We start from the raw sequence: 26957 nt of genomic DNA on the forward strand, positions 1-26957 counted from the left end.
TGTTTACTGAACTGTTGTATTAAATCAATATCACATTTACAAATTCCCTACCTAATCATTAAATCTGTCACTCTCCTTAGTTCATCGCGATCTCACAAAGTTCCGTTATAATCAACGAAGCTCTCTACACTGCATAATGAATCTCTTATTTACATTGTGTCTACTTTCTTCGTTTATGAAAGGATTCATGAGATATGTCTGTGACATTACTCAACTCTGCAAATCTAAAATAAATATTTTTTTCATAGTCGCACGCAGTAGTTTGCGGCTCAGAATATAAGAGCGCGTCACACAGCCTTGTGTGAATAAGATCAGAGCGACGCAGGCCGCGGAGAGCACGCCGATGCTGCAGGACTCAGCCACAGTCAGAGACCGGTGCAGCGCTGTTTGTGGAATTAAATTCTAAATTAGAGACGGACTGTTTGAACCGGTGATTTCTTTTTTCGCTGCTGTGGATGTATTTCATAATTTGATCTGAGATTAAGCAAATATTGTGCGGGAATTTCTCGCATTATAAAAGTTAAATTTGCGGGAATGGTTTAAATTATGCGCAATCCCCGCAATCCCGCGCCAAAAAATAAAATAAAATAAAATAAATAAAAAAATCCTAATTTGCTGCTTATTGATAGTTAGCAAGGTAGTTGTTAAGTTTAGATATGGGGTATGATTAGGGATCTAAGATATGGTCATGCAGAATAGGGCTGCACGATTAATCGAAATTAAATCGCAAAGGTGATATTGTGATTAGGCAGAAGCTGCGATTGACATACGCATCTTGTTAGTGAAGTACGCCCAAGAAATCTAGGAAATACTGCAGCTGAATAAACAGAAGATTTAACAGCTTTCATTGATTCAACGTGACTAATAAACACACAACTACGACAATATATGGTTTATCTTATTTGTAAGATAAGATAAGTTTGTCTTATTATAATTTTTATTATAATAAAGTATATAATAATGCAATGCTAATCGACATAGCCTTAATTCACTGACAAGTTACGTAAACAGTTTTCATAATCACAGAACAATTGCGTGAATAAATCGTCTGAGATTATGAATGCGATTTTGCGTAGCTTGTCAGTGAACTATGGCTCTGTGTAGTAAATGCTGCTCCATCTGAGAGCACGTGGTGGAGATTTACTACTGATCACAGAACCGGCTTTACTGACAAGATGTGCACGACTATCGCATTAGATTAATCGTGCAGCCCTAATGCAGAATAAGGCATTAATATGTGCTTTATAAGTACTAATAAACAACCAATATGCTAGTAATATGCATGCTAATGAGCAGCTAGTTATTAGTGAAAACTGGTCCTTAAAATAAAGTGTTACCGTCAAGTTATATGGTGGTTTTGGCATGATAGTAAGCGAATAATGACACAATTTTTATTTTTGGTCAGCTTGCTGTTGTTTGTCACACTCCAACCCTGGAATTCAAGAAGTGGGATCCGAATGCCAGTCAGCTCTGAACAGTGTCCCCATGACTGAACCTACACACTTGCATTCACACAAACAAGTATCCTATAGTATTGTGTGCATATGTGTCTCTGTTTTCCATGGAACAGTCAACAGATAGTCCCTCAGTCCAAAGGGAGTGCTGTTGGATCATCCATTGCATGTGTGTTTACAGTAGGCGCTGACATGCTTGTAAGAGTGTTCATTTGTTTTCGTGGACCCTATCGATTGAATCTGAAATCAATGTTTACAGTGTCAATAACACTGTGGCCTTTATTTTCTTAATACTGCGACTTATAAACTTCAAATCCTGTATCAAGGTGAACCAATGCTGAAAATGAATAAATAAAAATAATAGTTATCTCAGATGAGGTGGAATCATGCCAGGCCCCTTACAATCTGGAAATGGCTTTAATGACTGTTGTAATTATATAACAGTGTGACGGCCTCTATCTTTGGGTTTTTCCCTCCCGCAGGCTTTCCTCTCCTTTTTTTTTCATGCTCATTCTGCTGGTCCCTTTCATTGACTCCATTGGTCCGTCACTGTAATCCCTCTATAGAATTCAGCTTGTCCGTCCCACCTCAACTTCCTTTCTTTGTCAATCATCTTTTCTTGTTCTTCCTTATTATGTCTGCTGGTTAGTGGATTTTGATGTTCCACTCCATATGGTGGCTCTGTGATGCTCACATGACCCTGTTCGACCTCATTAGTTGATGTGTGAATGAGCATGGATTTTTATTGGGTGCTGTGATGCTTCCCAGAGGCAAGTCGTGAAAGCGTACCATCTAATACAGTGGCCTAGTGAAGCAGGGTTAATGCACTCAGGGTGACACCGTTTGATGTGAGTTTTATTTTAGTTTTTTTTCCTTCGACAAAGGTCTGGCTGGGACAGCTATCAAGCAGATGATCCAGGGCCTGGGACGTCTACTGAGGAAATTGCTTGTGTTGTCATGATCTCTGATGTGAATGTGGTTGTTTGCAGCAGTGTTTGTCCTCATCACAGTGGAGGGAAGATGATTAGGCTTGACACAGCGGCTTGAGTGAGGGGTGTGAGGAAGACTGGTCGCTCAGGGTGCTGCAAGCATCCCAGTGGACAGAGGTTAAAATGTTTGGACAGGGAGGACAGACTTTAAGCGTCCCCTGGTAGTGACTAGCCTCATCAAAAATTAGCTTGACAAGCAGACCAGATACTGCAGCTGTCATATTCATCAAAAATGTTCTGTCTGTTTCTTTGGCCGATTAATGGGTTCCAGTCCTCCTCTTGGAGGGCCACCTTCAAGCAGAGTTTAACTTCAACCCTAACAGAGCACACCTAAACCAGCTAATTAAGGTCTTCAGGATCACCATGAACTTCCAGGCTGGTATGTTTTAGCTAAACTATGCAGGAAATAGGTGCATTACCAAAGCAAAGGTTGTTCCAATTGGTAGATACTTCATTGGCTGCCTCCAAAGATAGCCCATTGAATAAAGTTGGATGGAATTGTATATATTTCCTCAGAAAGCAATTCCAGAACGCACTGTGATGATTTCTGTGTTAGTAGAGCAGAGCTCAATTTGAGTTGCTGCCTGTGGAGAACAGTCCAAATTGGACACTTATGAGGCTCTGTTTCACTTATGATGCTGTTATTGAGGACAGATGCTCTTGTAGGCACTATGCAGCTCACTAAGTTCTGGAACAGATCCATTTACCCTGTTCCAAAACATGAGCTGCCTTATCGCCTAGTATCTACCATGGCTTCTGAAAGCATTCAAACTGTCATGGAACCTGAGCATAAGCCAGAACGCCACATGCCACGAAGTTGATTTTAGTAGAGCTTGAAGTTAGCACGTTGCTATGAAAAGCTGTCAATTTACCAGTCGATCGGTTACCTCACCTATGATCATGAGCTTCGATTACTGACCGAAATAACAAGATCAGTTGAGATGAGCTTTCTCCACAGAGTGTCTGGGCTAACCCTGAGAGACCGGTGCAGAGCTTGAATATCTTGGAGAGGCTTCTCTGTGTCAAAAGGAGCAAGTTGAGATAGTTTGGGCACCTCTAAATATGTCCAGCTGGGAAGAGCCCCCAAGGGAAACTCAGGCTGCCTTGGGAACACCTTGGGATCCCCCAGAGGAGCTGGAGGAAGTTGCCAGGGAAGAGGACATGTGGCGACCTTACTAAGCCTGCTGCCACTGTGACTCAGTCCCGGATGTATGTCCCAAAGTATGCCTCATTTACATACTGTATGCTTGCATATGCGTACAGTCGAATGCATAGCCTTTCAAAGTATACTCAATTTGATAGCGTGCACAAACTCAGGTGGTCAATACATGCACTCTAGAAAGCTTCATCTTAGTCCAGTGTCTGTGCTATATTTCTCCAGAAGTTATGACCAGTAAAAATGTCTTCGTACTCTTTTAAACTAAAGTTGCAGAAATCTCATAAAACTCTCACACAAGTGGTTATCAATGCAGCCGTCTGTTGTTGTTGTAGTCTCTGCTATTTTGTTGCTGTCGTTGTTCCGTCTCTATAATTTAGTTTTCTACTAACAGTGGCCCAGGCCACTGTTTCCACCTTGTGGAACAACTGATTAGTACAAAACAAATTCAATGCACATGTGCGACCTGCGCATAAAAAGTATGTGTGGTTACAAAGGGATGGCTGTGATTTAGCGTAAAAAATGTATAACACATACATACCGAAGAATACAATTTTTTTTTGTACTTTTCAGTATTGAATTTCTTTTGATCAATTCACCATCTTGTTTTTTTCTTTCTCTGAGGTTTACATTCTGGAATTTGCTTTTCTACAAAGGATACATGTGATGCTGACATTAAAATTTAAACGCAGCAGTAGTGTAATGCTCCATAGTCATATCATCCCATCGTCAGCCTGTGAGATCGCCAATACATGATATTATCATGCTAATTTATTTTCTAATTTACTTAGGCCTACTTTCATAGTAATTCATAGATGGTGAGTGAAACAACTCTAGGGTAAGGCTAAAAGCAGCCTAATGTTAGCGTAATCTATTAACTAAATATATAAAGTATTTTTAATATGACTGAATTTGTATGTAACATAATGACAGTTTATTAGAAACATTGTAAGTTACTAATTGTAATGCTTAAATTTCCTCAGTTATTCAAACAGCAGCTACAGAAATCGTGCATTTATAGAATATTTACATTAGAAAAGTATTTCGACACTTACTTCAGTCTAGTGCGTTTATGCACTTTATGCACATTAAAACACTCCTGTTATAATCAGTGAAGCTGTCTAAACTGTATGATGAATAAATCTCTTATACTTACTGCACATCGCACATACATCTGCACTTTGTTGTTTATGATGAGAGAATTTGTGAGAGAGCAGAAATTTAGAATAAATTTAGAACAACAAAACTTGTTTCGGCGATGACTCATCTGAACACCTCTGATTGGCCATTGCATTCATAAAACACAGAATCATGTGTGATTGGCTATAACGCGTACTGTAAAATGCGGAAAATGAAATATGATGGAACAAATAAGCCCTAATATTAATTAGATGGTATTACTAGCCTAATAATAATAATCATCAAAGGCATCAGCCACAGGTGATATCTCTGACTATCGTCAATACAGAATACTGCCATCTATTGGTAAAAAGATGGCAAACTTTTTGAACTTCATTTGCATGATGCCTTAAAATACTACCTACCAAGGCAGCTCATTATGTTTTAAAGCAGGTCAAATCCTAGTTTGGATCCTTCTCTTAGTCTTGGCATGGGTCTTAATGATTATTTTCAACCACAGCACAGATTTAAGCCCACTCTGTCTTTCCTCTACTCCTTTGTATGGTACGGTATATTTAAAGCAGACATCGTAACTGGATTAATTAACAGCTTTGTCTGTTTCTTGTACATTCGTTTGGAAAAGCTAAACAAGGATTTACTATTGCAAACAGCCAGTCAGTTTTCCTGTCAATAATTCTTTAATAATGACCTTGCTGAAGGGCTCGGGGAAGGCACTTCGAACCAGTGGATGGGATTTTATTTAGACTCTTCACTGCTTTGTGTATTTTAATTATATTTTTTTCTAGCTGTATTTACATACAAGTAGTTTTATCTCGTGCCAGCACAGCAGAGATTCTCAAAACTGGTCCAACCACACAAACCCCAAATTCTCTCTTCCTCTCTGTCTCGCTCTCTCTTCTCCTCTCCGTCATGAGCACAATTGCCACATTTACACACATACGCGTCTCGTTCTCTCTCCCATCCCCCGTGCAAGAGAACTGTAAGCCAAATTGCTGCTCGCTGGATGCCCGGCCATAAATTAGACTTTTGACAAGCCTGGCTGCATTGTTCACCCCCGCCCAGCCCCTAACCCTGAGCTAACCTACACAACGGCCTAGAGCTGCCCAGCTGTGGTTTGCTACTCAACATGGCCTTGTCTCTTCCTTCAGACAAACATGCTCACTTTCTCTGTCTGTTATGCTATCTCACTCATGCTCTGCCTGTTCTCTCGCCTCCTCTTTGATTGCTGCTCATGATGCATTTGTTCCCCGTCTGAATCGGCTCTTTGACTTGGGCCTGAGCCATGCCCTTGTAATGACACCATGGCTGAATTTTTATACACAAACATGGAATTGCATATGCAAGCCACACAAAGGAACTTTACAATAAAAAGTTCCTAAACTTGAGCTTCTATGTTATGAATAGGGGATGATTTATTTGTATTGCGTTCATGTGTATTAGGGATGTCAAATGCATTATCATTTGGTGAATGATTTAGTTGATTTAGTCGAATGCATTGTATCTTATAGACATGCAGTGAATAATTTAAAGCAAAACGTATGATTTTTAAAGAATTAATTGGTAAATTCCTCGGTAAAATAAGTATTTGGTCACCTACAAACAAGCAAGATTTCTGGCTCTCACAGACCTGTAACTTCTTCTTTAAGAGGCTCCTCTGTCCTCCACTCGTTACCTGTATTAATGGCATCTGTTTGAACTCGTTATCAGTATAAAAGACACCTGTCCACAACCTCAAACAGTCCAACTCCAAACTCCACCATGGCCAAGACCAAAGAGCTGTCAAAGGACACCAGAAACAAAATTGTAGACCTGCACCAGGCTGGGAAGACTGAATCTGCAATAGGTAAGCAGCTTGGTGTGAAGAAATCAACTGTGGGAGCAATTATTAGAAAATGGAAGACATACAAGACCACTGATAATCTCCCTCGATCTGGGGCTCCACGCAAGATCTCACCCCGTGGGGTCAAAATGATCACAAGAACTGTGAGCAAAAATCCCAGAACCACACGGGGGGACCTAGTGAATGACCTGCAGAGAGCTGGGACCAAAGTAACAAAGGCCTCAAATCCTGCAGTGCCAGACGTGTCCCCCTGCTTAAGCCAGTACATGTCCATGAAGTTTGCTAGAGAGCATTTGGATGATCCAGAAGAGGATTGGGAGAATGTCATATGGTCAGATGAAACCAAAATAGAACTTTTGCTGAGTTGCATCCAAAGAACACCATACCTACTGTGAAGCATGGGGGTGGAAACATCATGCTTTGGGGCTGTTTTTCTGCAAAGGGACCAGGACGGCTGATCCGTGTAAACGAAAGAATGAATGGGGGCCATGTATCGTGAGATTTTGAGTGAAAACCTCCTTCCATCAGCAAGGGCATTGAAGATGAAACGTGGCTGGGTCTTTCAGCATGACAATGATCCCAAACACACCGCCCGGGCAACGAAGGAGTGGCTTCGTAAGAAGTATTTCAGGGTCCTGGAGTGGCCTAGCCAGTCTCCAGATCTCAACCCTATCGAAAATCTTTGGAGGGAGTTGAAAGTCCGTGTTCCCCAGCGACAGCCTCAAAACATTACTGCTCTAGAGGAGATCTGCATGGAGGAATGGGCCAAAATACCAGCAACAGTGTGTGAAGACTTACAGAAAACGTTTGACCTCTGTCATTGCCAACAAAGCGTATATAACAAAGTATTGAGATGAAATTTTGTTATTGACCAAATACTTATTTTCCACCATAATTTGCGAATAAATTCTTTAAAAATCCTACAATGTGATTTTCTGTATTTTTTTTTCTCCTTATTTTGTCTCTCATAGTTGAGGTATACCTATGATGAAAATTACAGGCCTCTCATCTTTTTAAGTGGGAGAACTTGCACAATTGGTGGCTGACTAAATACTTTTTTGCCCCACTGTATGTTATGTTTATTGTTGTGGTATTTTAATGATCAACTACTGACAAGTTGGTATTGTGACAACCCTGCTGAGTGTATATATCTACACACATGCACATTGCTTTCCAGAGATGTCACATTACTTTAGCCTCTGCATGCGTGACTGTTTGTGTGGTGGATTACGAAGGTGTTATTTGTATGTTTATGATGTTTGTGTGTATTTGTCGTTTAGACAGAGGCAGCATGGAGGGCTTAGTGGTGGCTGGTGTCAGGGTGGAAGGTCATTACGAAGTGGAATGTACCATAAGCGGAGGGGAGGGCAGACGGGAATATCGCGGGGCGAAATACAGCAGGGGAGATCGAACCATACGTGTCCTTCCCTTTCCCCTGGTACTGCCCTTCCCTCAGACCACTGTAAACCCTCCAGATAACAGCCTCTTATACTAGCAGCATTAATCATTAAACTGTCCTCAGTGTAATGCAATGAACACATACGCATGGCATGATATATCCTATTCGAAATGACCTCAGGATAGTACTTCATTACGGCTTCTCTTTTGCCAGCACGCTTAGGCCCTTCTTTCAAGACTTAAACTCCCATCATGCACTCTTTCGCATCCGTTCTCCAGACCAAACAAACCACAGATATTTGAAAGAGCCGTCTACAGGATGTGCGCCGTGTGCCGGTGTCCCTGAGGAGCGTCCGTGTTTGTGTTTGAAGGATCTAAAGAACTTAAGGCCCCTGGCCGTGGGAGTTTGGGATCGACCCAAAGAGGAAAGTGCAAGGTCTTGAACCAGAACAAGAGAAGCCGGTTGCTCTTTATCTCTCTTCTTTTTGATTTTTCCTTCTCTATTTTACACCTATCATTGGAGGTTGGCCATTTGTTATGTTCCCATTTGGAGTTGGGTTCTGACGCATCTCCCACGGAGCAGCGGCCCACAAAGGTTAGATCAAAACTCTAGGATCATCCTCAAAGAGCATTATTAATCAAACAATACTCATGCAAGATCTTCGTCAGCTTATTAGAGAACAGACGAGCGCTGAGTTTGCTTTGTTCGGCCTCTTTTTTTAATTTTTTTTATGTGAATTTGTTTTTGAAAATAAAAGGGACTTGTAGAGTTTCACTAGCATGACATAAACAAGCTTTCTGAGTCTCTTTTCCCCATCTTAGTGTTCAGTTTTCTCTGCTCGGTCACTTTTGACATCACTTCCTTCTCATAGCTCATTGACAGACGACTGTACACTATGTTCTGAAGGTTAAACTCATGCTTGAACCCTCGTTCCCACAGACTTGTGGTTCATGAGAGAGGAGACGCTGTCCGGCGGTCTTCTGTCTGTAGGGCAGACCGAATTGAGAAATCCAGTCATAAAAATGGAATTTACTGTGCAGCACAGAATGTCACGGAATTTGCCAAAGTTTGGATGAATAAATCAAAAGTAGGGCTTTATACCTAATAAAATCTTGATATGGACTAGTGTCTGTGAATATTAAACATGAAAAGACTGCTATTGAAATGTGAAGTCATACTCAAGCATCTGTTATTCTTGTGGTTTTTCAGCAGTATTTCACCATTTAAAAAAAAAATTAAAATTAGAAACACAATGGTCTTCACTATAACCCCCCCCCCCCCCAATAAAATCCTGACAGAAATATATTACTATTGTACTGTACAATTTTCTTTACAAAGTAATAATAATAGTATTGATAATACAGTTTATTATAAAATTATTTTCAAGGAATATCAAATAATTTTTCTATCCATGTTTTAATTTAAACAGTTCATTTCTGTTAGCTTCATGCTGTTTGCCAAAACATATTCACATTTCATTTGATTACATTTTAAAATGTTACCTAAATTGTTTTATGCATTCATTTAGTTACCACTATTTTTGGGAATACATTTGTGTAAAATAATAAAACACAGAATCCAGACAAATTAAAGTATACAACACAAAATGTATTTATTAAAATGTGAAAGATTTTAAATTAAACCATTAAAAGAATAAAAAAAAAAAAAGCAAAATACTGAATTTGGGAAAAACTGAAAGCGATTCCATGGCATTTTTGAACCCTGCATCAATGCGGATGTCATTTTGTCATGGCTGTGATTCAGAAGTGGAAAGTGGATGTGCTGCCAGTGCAGTTTTTAAAAAAAAATTTTATTAATTAATTTATTTTTAATACAATGCTTATTAGCATATTGAGCATCCTGGAAACAAACATAAGTAAATGTCTGACATGAGCAAACCAAAACCTGCCTCTTATTAGACTGAAATAATTCAATATATGAAATGAAATAATTGTAAAGAACCATGTTTGCTTTCGTGTTTTTTCTAATGTGGCGTATGTGCAAGGCTAGTTCCACGTGGAGGTGTGGCAGCATGCCTGCGCAGTGTGTGTAATCACAAGTGCAAATCAAAATAAAACAGCAGCCAAATCATTTGGAAAGGGACAGACAGACTGCGTTTTATATAGAGCATTTTACAACTCCTGACTATAAATGCTGGCTTCATTGAAACGCAAGCCTCTGATTGGCTGGCCAGTTGGGAATGTCTGGTTCTTGTCGTAATGTGTTTATGTGAAAGCTGCTGAGTGTGGTAGAACATCTGCAGCCAGGATTTAGATTTGATGTTGCCATGCAGATTCATTATGAAGCTCAGCGCATTCGTGCTGTATGTGAGGTTAGTATGGTTCAGATGATAAGCGACAGAGAACATCAGATATGGTCTAATCAAAATTGAAATTGTGCTGCTTTCATTTTATTTGTGTGAAATAAAATAGCTTATTGCAAATTTGTAACATCCAGTTGCTTTGATATTTTCAGCTCTTCATTGTCCCAAAATTGAGGGAAATCAAATAACAGACTTTTAGATTCTTGCACGTTCTGAAGCAAACGTGTACAGACTCAATGCAAGGCAGGACTTGCAAAGATCAGCAGGCCCAAAATAGAACAGGTATTAGCCTGCCTGTGTAATTAAACACATATTACGGGGAATCTTTAAACACACTTAGAGAAGACACAGAAATCATAAGTGTAAATTCATAAATTACATTTTCAATATTTTTTTTTTTCTAACAAAAATTTGTATGTGTGTGTATATATATATATATATATATATATATATATATATATATATATATATATATATATATACACACACACACACACACACACACACACACACACACACACACACACACACACACACACACACACACACACACACACAGTGGGGCAAAATAATATTTAGTCAGCCACCAATTGTGCAAGTTCTCCCACTTAAAAAGATGAGAGAGGCCTGTAATTTTCATCATAGGTATACCTCAACTATGAGAGACAAAATGAGAAAAAAACAAATCCAGAAAATCACATTGTAGGATTTTTAAAGAATTTATTTGCAAATTATGGTGGAAAATAAGTATTTGGTCAATAACAAAATTTCATCTCAATACTTTGTTATATACCCTTTGTTGGCAATGACAGAGGTCAAACGTTTTCTGTAAGTCTTCTCAAGGTTTTCACACACTGTTGCTGGTATTTTGGCCCATTCCTCCATGCAGATCTCCTCTAGAGCAGTAATGTTTTGAGGCTGTCGCTGGGCAACACGGACTTTCAACTCCCTCCAAAGATTTTCGATGGGGTTCAGATCTGGAGACTGGCTAGGCCACTCCAGGACCTTGAAATACTTCTTACGAAGCCACTCCTTCGTTGCCCGGGCGGTGTGTTTGGGATCATTGTCATGCTGAAAGACCCAGCCACGTTTCATCTTCAATGCCCTTGCTGATGGAAGGAGGTTTTCACTCAAAATCTCACGATACATGGCCCCATTCATTCTTTCGTTTACACGGATCAGTCGTCCTGGTCCCTTTGCAGAAAAACAACCCCAAAGCATGATGTTTACACCCCCATGCTTCACAGTAGGTATGGTGTTCTTTGGATGCAACTCAGCATTCTTTCTCCTCCAAACACGACAAGTTGGGTTTTTACCAAAAAGTTCTAATTTGGTTTCATCTGACCATATGACATTCTCCCAATCCTCTTCTGGATCATCCAAATGCTCTCTAGCAAACTTCATGGACATGTACTGGCTTAAGCAGGGGGACACGTCTGGCACTGCAGGATTTGAGGCCTTTGTTACTTTGGTCCCAGCTCTCTGCAGGTCATTCACTAGGTCCCCCCGTGTGGTTCTGGGATTTTTGCTCACAGTTCTTGTGATCATTTTGACCCCACGGGGTGAGATCTTGCGTGGAGCCCCAGATCGAGGGTGATTATCAGTGGTCTTGTATGTCTTCCATTTTCTAATAATTGCTCCCACAGTTGATTTCTTCACACCAAGCTGCTTACCTATTGCAGATTCAGTCTTCCCAGCCTGGTGCAGGTCTACAATTTTGTTTCTGGTGTCCTTTGACAGCTCTTTGGTCTTGGCCATGGTGAAGTTTGGAGTTGGACTGTTTGAGGTTGTGGACAGGTGTCTTTTATACTGATAACGAGTTCAAACAGATGCCATTAATACAGGTAACGAGTGGAGGACAGAGTAGCCTCTTAAAGAAGAAGTTACAGGTCTGTGAGAGCCAGAAATCTTGCTTGTTTGTAGGTGACAAAATACTTATTTTACAGAGGAATTGACCAATTAATTCTTTAAAAATCCTACAATGTGATTTTCTGGATTTTTTTTTTCTCATTTTGTTTCTCATAATTGAGGTATACCTATGATGAAAATTACAGGCCTCTCTCATCTTTTTAAGTGGGAGAACTTGCACAATTGGTGGCTGACTAAATGCTTTTTTGCCCCACTGTATATATATCATTTTTATTTATTTATTTTTTTTACTTGAAGGGCTTTTTATTATTAAGTAATTAATTTACTTACTTATTTGTATTTGTATTTTGATTTAAATTTGGTTTTGGTTTTTATTTTTCTGTGGTTTTAGTTTAGTTTGGTTTGACTCTTGAGTCACTATTAAAAATGAAGGATTGTCACTACATACAATATGACAAATCAAGTGGCTTTTTGCAATTTTACTCTTAGCCAGTTTGTCCCAAGGTCATTTTTTTTTTTTTTTGTGTTTCACTTAAATAGTTCTGTAGCATTACATGAATGTTTAAAAGTGCAAATATTCCATGTAGTCTCTAAATTAATACAAGGTCATAAAAATTCTGTTAAAAAGTTCAAAATTATATATATATAATTAAAATAACGTCACACTACATAATTTAATGTTAATTGCTCACTTAAAACTACAGAAAAAATAAAGAAATCAAGCCACCGTGACCTGATTGAGAGCTTGTACCTGGTCGTGGCAGGATGGGATGAATTTGGATGTCAGATAAATATACATCTGAATGGACCCCCTGATGGAGACAGAGTAACTGCATGAGGATTTATTTCAGCAATCAGAGAGCTAATACTGTTGGCTTTCAACTCAGTGGCTTTAGATCTGTTATCTATATCTAGAGAGCATCCATGCCAGGGCTGTAATTAAAACAAGGACTCTATTGGCAATTTGAGACGAAGCCTTTTAAAGAAAGAGCCCCTCCGTTTTCCCTCTGCTCTCCCCAGAGGAAGCTAAACCTTCTCTGAATCTGGCATCTAGACTGCACTGCTGAATAGACAAAGTACCACAACTCTGTCATCATTTCATACTTTCAATGGATCGTTCAGATTTAGTCACTGCAGTGTGTTTTCATTCATACAATGTCAGCAGGAGACCAGTTTGCTGTTGCATTAGTAGTACTAGCGATCCTGTTTTTCCGTACACAAAGGCGTCTATTCATGTGACTGCTCAACAGAACCGCTCTCAAAAATAAAAGACCAAAAAGGCTTTGAAGTGTGTTTCACACCAGCATAGAATAAAAAATGATGGGGTAGTTTAGCACCGGTTTCTTTTCAAGAGTATGTATAAACAGCTTGGTCTATACCTGCTTTATAACTATTGTTTTGTTTTGTTTTGTTTAAATACATTATGAAAATAGTTTTTTCATGATGTTGAACAGAAGAAATTGAAGAAACTGGAAGTGATTTGATTAGAAAAGCTTTTTTTTGTATAGTATTTATTGGAAAGGCCACTTGCATATTCACATACTTTAAACTAGTGGTTCTTAACCTTTTGACTCTTGTGCACTTGGTCTAAGACAATATTCAAAGGCCATTCTATCTAACCTGTTATGTTTATTAAAACACATAAAATTTTTTGTATGATTTTGCACTGCTGTAATAAGCTATGCAAAGGTTGATTTGTCATGATGGCATATACTAATAAAAAATGGACATGCACACTATTTTTACAATTAATAGTTAGTATATTTATTATGATTAATATGCACTTTTATAAGTTATTTCTCAAGTTTCTATATAAATTTATATTGTATAATGAAGAAGAAAAAAAAAAAGACATGAGCTGTAATTTCCCATGGGCCACTTTGGGAGATAAAAATACAAAATTTGGTCAAAAACTAAACTGTGTGTGTTATAACTAAGCCAACAGCTTTATATAAATATATATTTCTTTTCTTTTTTTTTTCTTTTTTTTCTTTCTGTAGCCTATTTCTGCTTCCTGCAAAGCTGATTTTAAAGTGTTAGTAAAGCATAGTATTACTGTGTGGACCAGCAACATTATAACTGTATAGGTTTAAGTGCTTCCAGTCATATGGCACTTGCTCTTCTAATGTGGGAGTTTGGAGTAACTCCTTTGTGCAAACAGATAGTCTGATCTCTGACCTGAGCTAATCAGGCACAAATTTGGCATGTCAGAAGCCTGTCTTCACATCCTGCGCCTCCACTGCTATTTACATACTACCTCAACCTAGATTTTCCCTTTTTGTCTTTATTCGTGTGACATTTGAGTTCATCCATCCTCGCTTAAATTGAAACATTATGACATCAACACCCTCCCCCCAAAAAGGTCTTGCTGAAATCTGATTACATAACAAGATTAACTCCAGAGGTTTAGACCTGCCAGTTGCAAAAAAAAAAAAAAAAAAAAAATTAAAAATGGAATGTTTGTTTTTGAGAGCAGTTATTTTAGCTTCAGGTCTTTACCGTTGCCTTATAATTTTGTGATGACAATGATGCATCGATTTGAGACATTTTAGCAATGTGCATGTTAATACCTGTTGCAGCGCTGGAATTCAACAAAATGACAGTAGCAGAAGATGTACCAACCCACACTTAAAAAGGAGAACACGGTGTTTTTAGAAAAGGGTGCAGCGGTGCTTAGCAGACAGTTATCTGTGTTTTCTCTGTAAACAGCCTATTCGCTGCAGGGTGGGTATAGGGATGTGCGAGATTAGCTTTCCATCAAGACTAAAGGAAAAGTTCCAATGAAGGAAGGAGTTTGCGGGGAGGAAGAGGAGAACCCTTGGGCGGTTGCTTTTCTTTGTTAGCCTTTGTGCTGAGTGGCCTTGCCTGTTTGTTTTCCATATTCTGCATCTGAACAAGCCTCTTTTTATTTCTGGCAGGACGGCGGCCTACAGTTCCAGCAGACCCAGACCTGGTCAAATCATTAACCAGAAACAAAGCACAACAGGACATTGGTAGGTTGTGTGATCTTCTCTCTCTGTCTTATACAGTAGCTGAATGTAACTCGCTCCATCAGAAGAGTCGTTGTAATGGGCAACTTATGACTGAAAACAAATTCATTCTATTTACTTGAAAGGGAACATCAGATGCCCATTTTCCACATGTTAGTATGATTTTTTTTATGGTCTTCATGAAAAGTCTGTAACAAGTCTATAACATAAATTTATATAAATATATATATAATATTTACTGTATATATGTGTGTGTGTGTATACTCTTAAATATATACTGTGTATGTACTGTGTGTGTATATATACTTAAACTCTTATTTGTGTCTTAAATTTTAAATTTTACATTTTGGATGAGTAAGATTTTTTTATACTTAAAAAAGGATGTTAAATTGATAAGTTACAGTAAAGACATTTATAGGAAATTTCTATTTCAAATAAAAGCTGTTTTTTAAACTTTCTATTCATCAAATAAAAACGTCCATAATGTACAAAATGTTCATCTAAGAATAAACTATTAAGCAGCACAACCATTTTCAGTTTTGATAATAAAAAGAAATGTTTTTGATCACCAAATCAGTGTATAAGAATAGCTGAAAATTAAAAAAACAAAAAATAAATACAGCATCTGCTTTCTATGAATAAAACAAAATATTCAGATATAATATACTGAAATGTAATACTATTTAATAATATTATTATTAAATAAATGCAGCCTTGGTGAGCACAAGACTTCTTTCAAAAGCATTAAAATATTTTAATGACCCTGAACTTAATAAATCCCAGAAGTAAGTAAGTATATAAATACATATCTGAGAACTTTTAGTGCTCAAGTTTTTATGAGTCAAAGCATATTTTTGCCATTAGTAAGCAGATACTTTCATTTTTCCTTCATCACACAAATGTGCTCTGATTCAGAATGACACAAAATGATGTAGCACATCACATGTCCCTGAGTAACATATAGCGCTGACAGCTTCCGTGAGACTAGGCTACCAAATAGGGTGAAATGGGATGGACCAGAAACTTCATGAAAAATATACTCTTTATTGAGAGGGGTGGGCTGGTGGTCGAAAGCCTTGGTATAAATGGCATCTAGTCTAGCCATTCTTAAGAAGGAAATCGGAGACACACATTCTCGGAATTCCAGCCTACTGTATGTCTGGCTGAAATATGTGCCCCTTCCCAGAGCAGAGAGTTTCTAATACCTCCAAATGAAACTCAACAACCTTTGAGTCTAGACTTGCAAACTTTGCTTTGTATTCATGTTTTTCCAGCAGGTTATCCCAGTATGACAGATGTCCTTCACTGGGGTCTCAAGATGAAAAACAATTACGGTATAATTTGGATTAGGAGGTGTTTTCTACACCTGTCTGCAGCTAGATTGTCCTCTACTGAAGCTTAACTGTGTCAGGAAGGAAAGCAGTTTTCCTCTTTCTCTCTACTGTCCCGCAGGCAGCTGCTGTAGATGAAGCATAATTGCAGTGTAATCCTGGCCCAAGTCCGAAGGCTTTAGAAAAAAGCCACAGAATAGATAATACCAGCTGTTTGCTTTTGCACAGATGTTAGAGAGAGCACCTCTAAAGCTACTGTACTGTGTCGCACTTTCAGTAGGAGCACACATGTTCCCAGATGGACAAAGATATGTCTCTGCTGAATAGTGGAAAAATAGTAGCTATTATAGACGGTTTCACCTGCAACAACATAAACAAAGATTACTGCGCATGCGTGCTTTTGTGGCCCTAACTTAACTTCCGGTAGACTTCCAAATAGAATCAATAACAACAGCTAAGTAGATTATTTTTGATAACAAGCAAAATATGTTTGCTGCGTAAATCAGACGGACTTATTGAAAATGCAAATTCATTCTCTGCCAGCAGGAGGTGCTTTAAAGCGGGGGAAATAGAGGTTTCCCCGGTAACGGCTGTACACAAAGCAACACTGAGCTTGCAAACGCTGCTTTATCAGGCATAGATCATTCAAGATGAAATGAAAATGACATAATGACAGTCTTCCTTCAGAAATACAGTGATATAAAAACACCAGCGCCTCGTTTTTATTTTTAAATAAAAGCTGTACGTGCTCATGTTTATTCAACGAAGACTTTTGGAAAATCGGTCAGTTTTGATATTGTGGCGGGTCGCCACAAATAAATAAATGTATGGGAAACACATCCCGCAGCACAACCACCTGAGGGGGAGGGGGAGGGAGGTGGGGGGAGGGGGGGGGGTGTCGTGGGGGTGGGACACACCACTCTTTATCAGTTAACTTGTTCTGATGGATGTCAACTCGTAAACAAATGCTAACTCTAATGCTGAAAACCCTTGATATGGAAAATATAACTAATTTGTCTATATAAAGGCTTTTGTTCAACAAGTTTTCGAAGTGATATCCATCAAAACTACTTTCTTATTGTGCTACTACTTATTGTGTTCAATGAAATTATAGTGTATATTCATACACTACCATTCAACAGTTTGGCGTTCGTACGATTATTTTTCTTTGAAACAAATTTATACTTATTCAGCATGGAAGCATTAAATTGATCAAAAGTTAAAGTAAATGCATTTATGATGTTACAGTTATTTCTATTTCAAATAGTTGTTGTTCTTTGGATCTTTCTACTCTGGGGAAAGAGTTTCCACATATTACAGCACAGCTGTTTTCAGCATTATTTAATAAGAAATGTTTCTTCAACACCAAATCAGCATATTGCTATCAAATGAATAAATTACATTTTAAAATAGACAACATTTGTTTTAAATTGTAATAATATTTCACAATATGAAACTGTATTTTTGATTGAACAAATGCAACCATGGTGAACATAGAAAAGATTTAAAAAAAAAAAACATTAGAGAGTTCACCCAAAAATGAAAATTTTGTCATTATTTACTCACCCACATGTCGTCCCAAACCCAAGACCATTTTTGATAAAATCCGTGAGATTTCTGACCAAGAATAAGTTTCGATGAGGACCAGCTATGTATTCTCGTAGCTTCATAAAATAACGGTTGAACCACTGAGGTCACATGGACTATTTTAATTATCTCCTTACTACCTTTCTGGGCCTTGAATGTGTCAGTTGCATTGCAGTCTATGCAAGGTCAGAAAGCTCTTAAATTTGATCAAAAATATCTTAATTTGTGTTCCTCTGATGAACAAAGGTCTTACAGGTTTGGAACGACATGAGGGTGAGTAATTAATGACAGAATTTTCATTTTTGGGTGAACTATCCTTTTAAAACCCTGATGCATACACACAAAATAGGCATATAATATGCATAAGCAATATAGTGGATGCATTTGATCGCTTTTCATGTGGCATCCTATGTTTTAATGACAGCGAGGAGCGCTATATAGGTGCACAATAATTCATTTTTAAACTAAACTGCAGATCTCATTTTACGAGGAATTTTTTTTTTTTTTGTGAGAACAATGATCATGATGTGCACTTACTTCATGATTTACATGTTGATGTCGTGTGAAGGCATCTCCAAAACATTATTAAAAAATACCACTGTATTTGAAGGATACCATTTTTAAAATACTTAGTAATTCGCCAAGTCAGACAATTGTATTTACACTGCAAAAAATATAGGCCTATTATATCAGCTGTTTCCACTAAAAATAGATGTTCAGCTTATGTTTACCTTATCAGCAAAACTGCATAAATTTAATGGGAATATGAATGGAAATAATATGCAGATGAGGTTATGCATAGTAAAACTAGGTGTTGTAAGCTCCATATATGGTGATTTCTGGGAGGAGTCGGGGTGGAGATGCACGTACACACAATCTTCCCCTGACTGGGATTTATAAAGGGATTTTTGCGCAGGTTCTGGTGTATGCATGGTTTTATAAACCTGAAAAAATTCATGCGTAAGCAAAATCTAGCTTTCGTGTGTATGTACACTTTTAGGATGAAATCTACAGAGAGTTTTATAAATGAGACCCCTGGTGAACTGTTTTGGTTAAAGCGAAACCCCTCCCCCCCCACTGTAGATTAAAAGGAACGCATTTAGAAAACACATGGTAGCATACAAATGCAAAGTTAATGGGTAGCTGTTAAGTTTCTAGAACTTTCCCTGCATAAAACACTAACAAGACCAGAATTAATTACCATGTTGGTTTATACTGGTTTGGTCATAATAGTCTGGCAGGTGGGAAAACCCTAACCCAAAAGTGGTGAAGCTGGTTGACCAAAGAACTTGCTGGTTAAACTAGTTAGAAGAGTCTGGTGGGGACACTAAACATAGCATATGCTTCTGAGCAGCAATGCTTGTTCTCTTTCTTTTTTCTTTGAAATTCTGAAATTGGGGTTGCAGAAACCCCCCCCCAAAAAAACGGAGTAAAAAGTGATATGCATTTTCTTTGGCGGACTCTCAAGAGGTAAGAGGCCCTGTACCTGTGTTATAGGGCTTCACGCTTTGGGGTTAAAGGGGTGTTGGGGGAACTAGAGTTTACAGTATATTTTTCAGTTACAGTCTAACGTTCTTAACACCTCATAAATTACACCTGCTGCGACGCCACCAAGACCCGATGAACTTCAAGCACGCTGAGGGGAAGTGAAGTAAGCAAGTGAGATCTGTGCGGGATATTGCTTTTCCGTGACCCCTCAACCCCCCTTTTTTTCCCTTAAGCTGCCTTTTTTTAAAAAAAAGAGATGCTTAAGATTGGATAAAGATCTCACTCAAGAAACTGCCTACTTTGGACCCAGTAAAAACAAAGTTAGAGAGTTAACTCATTTATGCAATTTAAGTTATGTATACAAAAAAAAAAAAAAAATCATGTTTAATTTGTGTTATAAAAAGAGAATTGCGGTACATGTTGAGTAGCTACAGCGATTTGTCAAAATGGCATTTATTGTTAAAATTTTGTCATAAAATGTGCTGGATTTGAAATCTGACACTTTGTTTTTTATCAGAAGTAACAAAGTCTGTGTGTTACAAATAGTGTTTTGTGAAGAGAAACCATATACCTGGCAATCCTGGGTCAAACAGCACTAACGTTAATGGTGCTGCATTAATGCATTGTTATTGCTTGAACCAGGACAGCCCAAAATTCAACACAAGAAACGTTTTCTCCATGCAAGTTGCTGTCTGACATGCTTTGTTACCGTGTTTTGATTGACAATAAATAATTGGCCCTGATCATTGGCTGTTTTTAAACAATCAGCCGAAGTGCAGATAATTGCTTTTATCGGCCGATACCGATTATTGGCTGAAACATCGATACATCCTGCATATATACTGTATTTAAAAATGTTACACACAGACATGTTTTAAATTTAATATTACTTTAATATTAAAATATCTGGTTAAGTAGTAAAAAATTCCATTTCTAATATGTAAATATTGAAAATCGATCAAAATTATAAAATAAGTAATACATAAAATAAAATAGAGAAATAATTAAATAAAAAGTATGAAAATATTTATGAATTCTAACAAAATAATGACATGTACCTTATTTGTTACTAAAGGTTAGATATTATAATTCATTGCATAATTTAGTAAAGAACTAAATAACATCTCCGTCACAGCCAATATTTATACTTATATAAATGTCACCACTTCCGATAGACTGATTGCTATGTTGAAAGTACAGCGTAACACTTCCCTTGGTGTTTTTTTTTTTCTGAGAATGTTGGATTCAATCTCCCGCTTTTATCTTCCTCTTTACTCTGAAGTTTCTAAACCACCAGGGTTTTGTTTTCCTTGCACTATACTGCATTATCTTTGCAGCATCTCTTCCTGTATGCGTCCTGGATCACTCACTTGCTCGAGAAGCCTTACGCTGCAGTGGCAGGCCAAACCTTTATACCATCCCCCCGCATGGGTAAAAAGCTAAAAATTACAAGACGTGCAGAACAGTACAGTATGTACTGTCCTGGGGCCCTCATTTCTCGAAAGTATGCAGCAGTGCAGCGTACACATGTGCAAGAGTGTTTCTGGCTCTTGACACAGGTTTATGTGCTCAGACTTTCTACACACATCATTGATTTTTCTAACCTCTGCAATATGCCGCTCCTGCATCAATGAATGATTTCCTGGAAGAAAAAATGATCCATAAGCTGTCTGTATAGAGCACATAGACTGAATCTTACCCCTGTACCATGGTTTCTTTTTCTCTCCTTCACTGCAAAGTTGCTCAGGTTTTCCTACAGCCTGTTAATTTGGGACATTAGGTAAATAGAGCAAGGGGAACAGTAAGTGTCCCGTTGCTTGACACGTCCCTACCACATTGCTGCATTTAACAAATGTTTATTTGAGAGTTTTAGGACTGGATAGTCTCATGTAGCCAGATCTTTGACTGAATGACAAAAGTAATGGTCCTCATCACAACTTATTCTGACCAAGAATGCCCACTTAGACAGGAAGAGACCATCTAAGTGACATAAAATAACCAAACATTTGTTTTGTTCTTAAGTGATGTTTAGGCACAAGAGTATCTGAAATGTATTATTCAGTTGCCAACAGTTGAACTCAATACACCAGAAAAACAGTAAAAAATATGATTTGATTTTAGTCTGTCCAAAAGTAACAATTAAATTATTTGACAGACTTAACTCAAAAAGCACAGTTATGCTCGTGTAATTAATGGCTTATTTGTGTAATTAATTTAAAATATTTTGTCACTACAGTTAATTAAAACTAAAACCAGAAAAAAGAACTTGTTTCCTAAATCAAATCAAATAAACCTTAACCAAATAAAATATAGAAAGTGTATTTTATTTATCAGTTTTATTTAGTTTAATTTCATGTACTACAATAATCTACATAAAAATGGAAAAAACAAGAATAAAAATTACATTGGCATTTAAAAAAATACCTAATAAAAATGACAAAAACGAAAACTTAAAAATTGAAATGAAAATGGAAAATACAAAAATAACTATAACAGTATCTAAATGGTACAAAATAATGCTGATCACTAACTTCGAAATAGCAAATCCAGTGATTATTTCATTCTTTAAGGAATTTGCTGTAAACACAAATTGCCAATCAGTCTATTTATGTCGTAGAAAGCAGAGATTTCACGCTAGTTTGCTATTCACATTGCAGTGCTGATATGAACTGGTCACTCAATTTTAACTAGCCTTGTGATTATAAATCCTCAGATCCATATTTTAAATGTCATATGCTTCATTTAAAAGGCTCATATGTTATCGCCCAGCGTAGTGTCAGCGTGAATAGCTCTTGTGCCCCATTCTCCAGGTGTCTAATCAGCTTCATTATGAAAAGGAAAGCCAGTAGGCCACCTCTCTAAAGAGGAACATACATTATTTTTCAGACACATAAAGGCAATTGTCTGCTTAGGTGGAAGTGTGTGCAGTTTTTTTTCCAATTTGGTCAGCGTATACAATGTGACTCATATGTGCATAAACCACACTTAAGTGAGGGTGGTCATCTATGCTCAGTGTGTTTGAACTTCTATAGCCTGTAGGTTTGTGTATATGTGTGTGTGTGTGAGAGAGAGAGAGAGAGAGAGAGAGAGAGAAACGTCCGCTCTGTGTAGTTTCTAAGTGGATTAGACATGGATGTGGAGACTTCCTGGGGAGCTCCCAGCATGAGACACACAGACAGGAAGGTTAATGACAGTATGTTTGCTGTGTTCATGTGCTGAACCATGTGCAGTTATAATTTTTCTGCATTCAGTCTCCTCCTTTAACTTGCACCTTAAAAGTTGTGTATTTGTTTTACTACTTCATTAGATGTACATTCATAAACATGCTTGTTGGAAGTTGATGACATTATATAATGCAAAACATTAGTAATTATTTTGTAATTGGTACTTAAGAAATCATGTTTTTCTCTTGACTCTGTCAGCTATCTAGATCATGTTACTTTGCCATATTTAAATAGCAGAATTTGCAAAAGCAACAGTCAAGCATTTAAGCAAGATATAAAACCACAAGATCAACAAATGTGAGATTTATTAAACCACACGTCTGTCAACTGGCCAAAACTCTCATAATTCACCTCTGTGTCATTTTTAATGTTGAACAGTATTGTTCTTGTGACATTTTCCCGTTTTTGTTTCCAGAGTGACACATGTCCAGATATTCAGCTTCTATTTAGAGCTGAAGAACTAATGAAGCCTGGCATGGTAAAAGTAATACCTAAATGTTGAGCTCTTTTTAGGAATATTGAGAAATATTGGCCTCCTGCAAACACAACTTGGGTATTGTCACCCAAAACGCATAAAGAAGACTGATGGGAATGGCTGAACATTAGAAGATATTAAATCACAGACGGAAAAGATTTAGCGTGTGCTACGTTTTGTAGCATAATGAATTAGCGTTTTTCCCCCCTGAGGGGTTCATTTTGTAGTTCATGACATCTGTTGTTCATTTTAAAATAATCCAAGAGGCTTTACCAAATTTTCATATAGGTAGCAATGTGGCAGGAATGTCACAATTACATTTAACAATATACTAATCAGCTTTTTATATATATATATACACACTTCAAGAGGACATGGTGGATTGAAATGATCTTGTTTTTTGTTGTTAATGTTTTAAGTGTTGTTAATGGTGCCAGATGTGCAGTGAGACTAGCATTTGCATTGTGTTTGTTTTGCTACATCCTCTTTGTTGGCAGTGATGGTAGGATAGGATAAGGAGCTGAATTAGCACACAAAGCCTCCCGCTTCTCTGAAACACATTACCATGTTGTTTAATCAGTTAATTAGTTTGATTATGAATCCCTCATGATGATGCTCCACAATACACCCGCTGCTGCCATATCTGGACCTGAGCACAGAAGCATCCTCTCCTCTAGTGTTGGGTACCATTCACATTTAACCGGTATCGGTACCTGAAATTCAATGCCAGTACTCAACTGTACCTTTTGCGGTGCTTTACTCTCTGTATAATAACAAAAACATTTATTTCGGAGAAAAAAAAAACCTGTCAGAAGTCCAAATTTCTCAATTTCAACATTTTGTTATTTATTTACTTAGAAATTTTACACACTAGAAAAAAAAATAATTCTAATGTCACAAATAATATTCTCAAGGTATACTGGTTTTGTATGATTCTTTGAGTATTTTGTAGTGTGAGTTTGGTTAAGTGTACTTAAAACAAACATTTTTTGCAGAATAGTACTTCAAAGAATAGTACAACAGCGAGTGTGACAAGTATAAATGCTTTGCATGCTCAATCAGCGGAGGCTCGCGATGGAGAGCCAGACGAAAGTATAAACAAGGCGGTCGCACACTGGACGAGAAGCGCAGCGCCACACCTCATCACGCCTAGCACAACTCACAGAAAACAGAAAGAGAAAGCATGATTTATATTATTATAGCACACTAGGGTTGTGACAGCGGGGAAATTTTCCCACCGGTTAATCGGCATCTGAAATGCAAAGCTAATAAGAAAGCTTGGAGGTATGGCATAAACCTTGATGTAAAATAAAAAAAAAAAATGACACAAGTAAAAATCAGCAAACACTGTGCAACCAAATAAATCATAAGTTAATGTTTAAAAAAACTTCCAAAATCACCTTAGATAAACGGCAAAAGTCAACAGGCTTTTCAAAATGCAAAATATTGACAAACAGGCGCTTTTGCTTTTCATTTCGAAACTAAATCTTCTGCCATTGTCTTGTCTGTCTCACGTCACAAATGCTGCTTCATCAGGCATTAGATGCAAGATGAAATGAAAATGACTTTGAAAATTTTCTGAAGACAGTCAGTTTCCTTCAGAAATACAGTGATATAAAAACACCCGCACCGGGTTTCAATTTTGAAACGTGCAGTGCTTATTCAATGAATTCAAAGCCTTTTGGAAAATTTGTGGCTGTCAGTTTTGATATTGTGGTGGGCCGCCACAAATAAATCAATGTATGGGAAAAACTGATAAATAGGACAAATATTTTGGATTTGCCGCATTGTAAATACACTTTTTTTTTTTTTTTCTTATTTCATATGTTTTTCAAAATACTAAAATGTGCAGTTTTCTATTAGATTTTAAATCCCGCATTTTCAGTGTGGGCTTGCATTTTTTTTATACTTACACTATCTAATGAAGTATAAATGGTATTGCAAAATCTCATGTGACATTTCTACCATAGTTTGGTCATGCCGCCCCGTCATACCTTCTCTGATTTCTTCCTCTCAGATTCTTTTTGTTGATTATAATCGTAATCAGTGTTACCTGTACAGGTGTTTCCACCTCACCCCCACTACTATACGGATGCAGTTCCTGTAGGGAGGGGTTAGGGTCGTCAGATTGGAGTGAAGCTGAAATTCCAACCAGTTCATGATAGCTTTCAACTTTAACCCAGATGAAATACCAACAGCAGGAAGACAAGTAAGCTAGTCAGTGGTGTTTTACCCTGCTGCCTCCAATTCCTTACATGGCCTTGAAAACCGCTCTGGCTGGATTCTCACGCAACAAATGCATTTCGTTCTCTGCTTCACATATTATTAGTTTTGCAAATGCTTAATTAATGTAAACATCCCCGTAAGAGTTGTTCAACCCTGCAAACATGTTACCAGACAGGTCTCAAGAGATATGGAGCCTGCATTCCTTCCTGAGTTATAAGTTCCTTCCTGAGTTAATATGTTAATTCTTACTGTTCAACAAACTGGATCATATCCCAAGGTAATATCATCTCCTTGCTTAATTAAACAAAACATAAATGGATTTAACCATGGAATGTGCAGCATAGTATAGCTAGATGGCTTGATGTTTCATAGGGTTTAGATCGTACACAGGTGGTGTTGTGATGCAAGTGGAACGACAAGAACATTTAGGTAGTTTTAAGCTTGGGAAAGAAGATTTTCTGAAACCTCTGATGAATTAGTCAGTACAATGTACCATCTATACTACTGGTCAATTATTAAGTAAATCACCTATTACTGAGTTAATTATGTGCTGCCAATCAAAAAGCTGCAAATAAGGTGATGGATAAGAGCAAATAACTCTGGCAGTGAAGAAAATGCCTGGTTGTAGAACTTCTTTGGCTTCCAAATTGTGAAGTGTAGGGATGTAACGATTAACTGCGAGCCGTTTGAAAATCGATTAAAATATGACGATTCAAATCGGTTGAGATGCTAAACAAATTGCGATTCAGTTAGGGCTAGGAGTTTGAATGTATGTCTGAGGGGAACTTACTGTTTTTAGAAAAGTTTAGATGGTATTTGTTCTTTTCATCTTGCTTCTGTATAATGCATATTAAAGTTCTTAAGTGCAGCGCTGCTTTCTTTACAGCGGAAACCAAGGAAACGCTTTAAGCGCCACCTGCTGGCAGAGAGTGAATCTGCGTCTCGTTCAGCTCGTCTGCTGTTTCGGTTTCATGCAGATATTTTTTATGTATAGATTCACAAAACTGAAGTCAGACCATTCTGTTTTTGCTTCAGAATTGTTATATAATTCAGATGGGCTACCTGTTATTTCAATGGTATATCAAAATTTTCCAATGTCATTGTTGGTACATTTTACCAGTATTTACCATACTTTCAAAACAAAAAATAGAATTGGGAAAATATGCAATATGAAAATAATTTAAGAATAAATGTGTTTTACAGAGAGAGAAAAAACAAAAGAAAAAACAAAACAAAACAAGATTTGGTTTTCAAAAAGCCTTTTTCCAACAGGTACATCTGGAAAAAGGGGGGTCGTCTTATAATCAGGGTCGTCTTATATTCGGGACAATACGGTACTTATATATTATCTGACCATCCACTGATTGTAAACAAATCAGCCAGTGTCTGATAGCCTACAATTTATTTGTATTATTTTATTTATTTAATATATGTATATGTATATGTATATGTGTGTGTGTATATAT

General features: G+C 37.5%; 1 protein-coding gene across 5 annotated transcripts in view; it reads left to right on the top strand.

Moving 5' to 3' along the window:
* Positions 1 to 26957, top strand: part of thrab (thyroid hormone receptor alpha b) — a 197951-nt gene that overhangs the window by 96678 nt on the left and 74316 nt on the right. For all 5 annotated transcript variants that reach the window (XM_058794363.1, XM_058794360.1, XM_058794359.1 and 2 more), the window contains one exon: positions 15089 to 15163. The gene's annotated coding sequence lies outside the window, so the exon portion shown is untranslated. The remainder of the gene's footprint in view (positions 1 to 15088; positions 15164 to 26957) is intronic.

This window comes from Onychostoma macrolepis, chromosome 12 (genome assembly GCF_012432095.1).
Source record: "Onychostoma macrolepis isolate SWU-2019 chromosome 12, ASM1243209v1, whole genome shotgun sequence".
Lineage (NCBI taxonomy): Eukaryota > Metazoa > Chordata > Actinopteri > Cypriniformes > Cyprinidae > Onychostoma > Onychostoma macrolepis.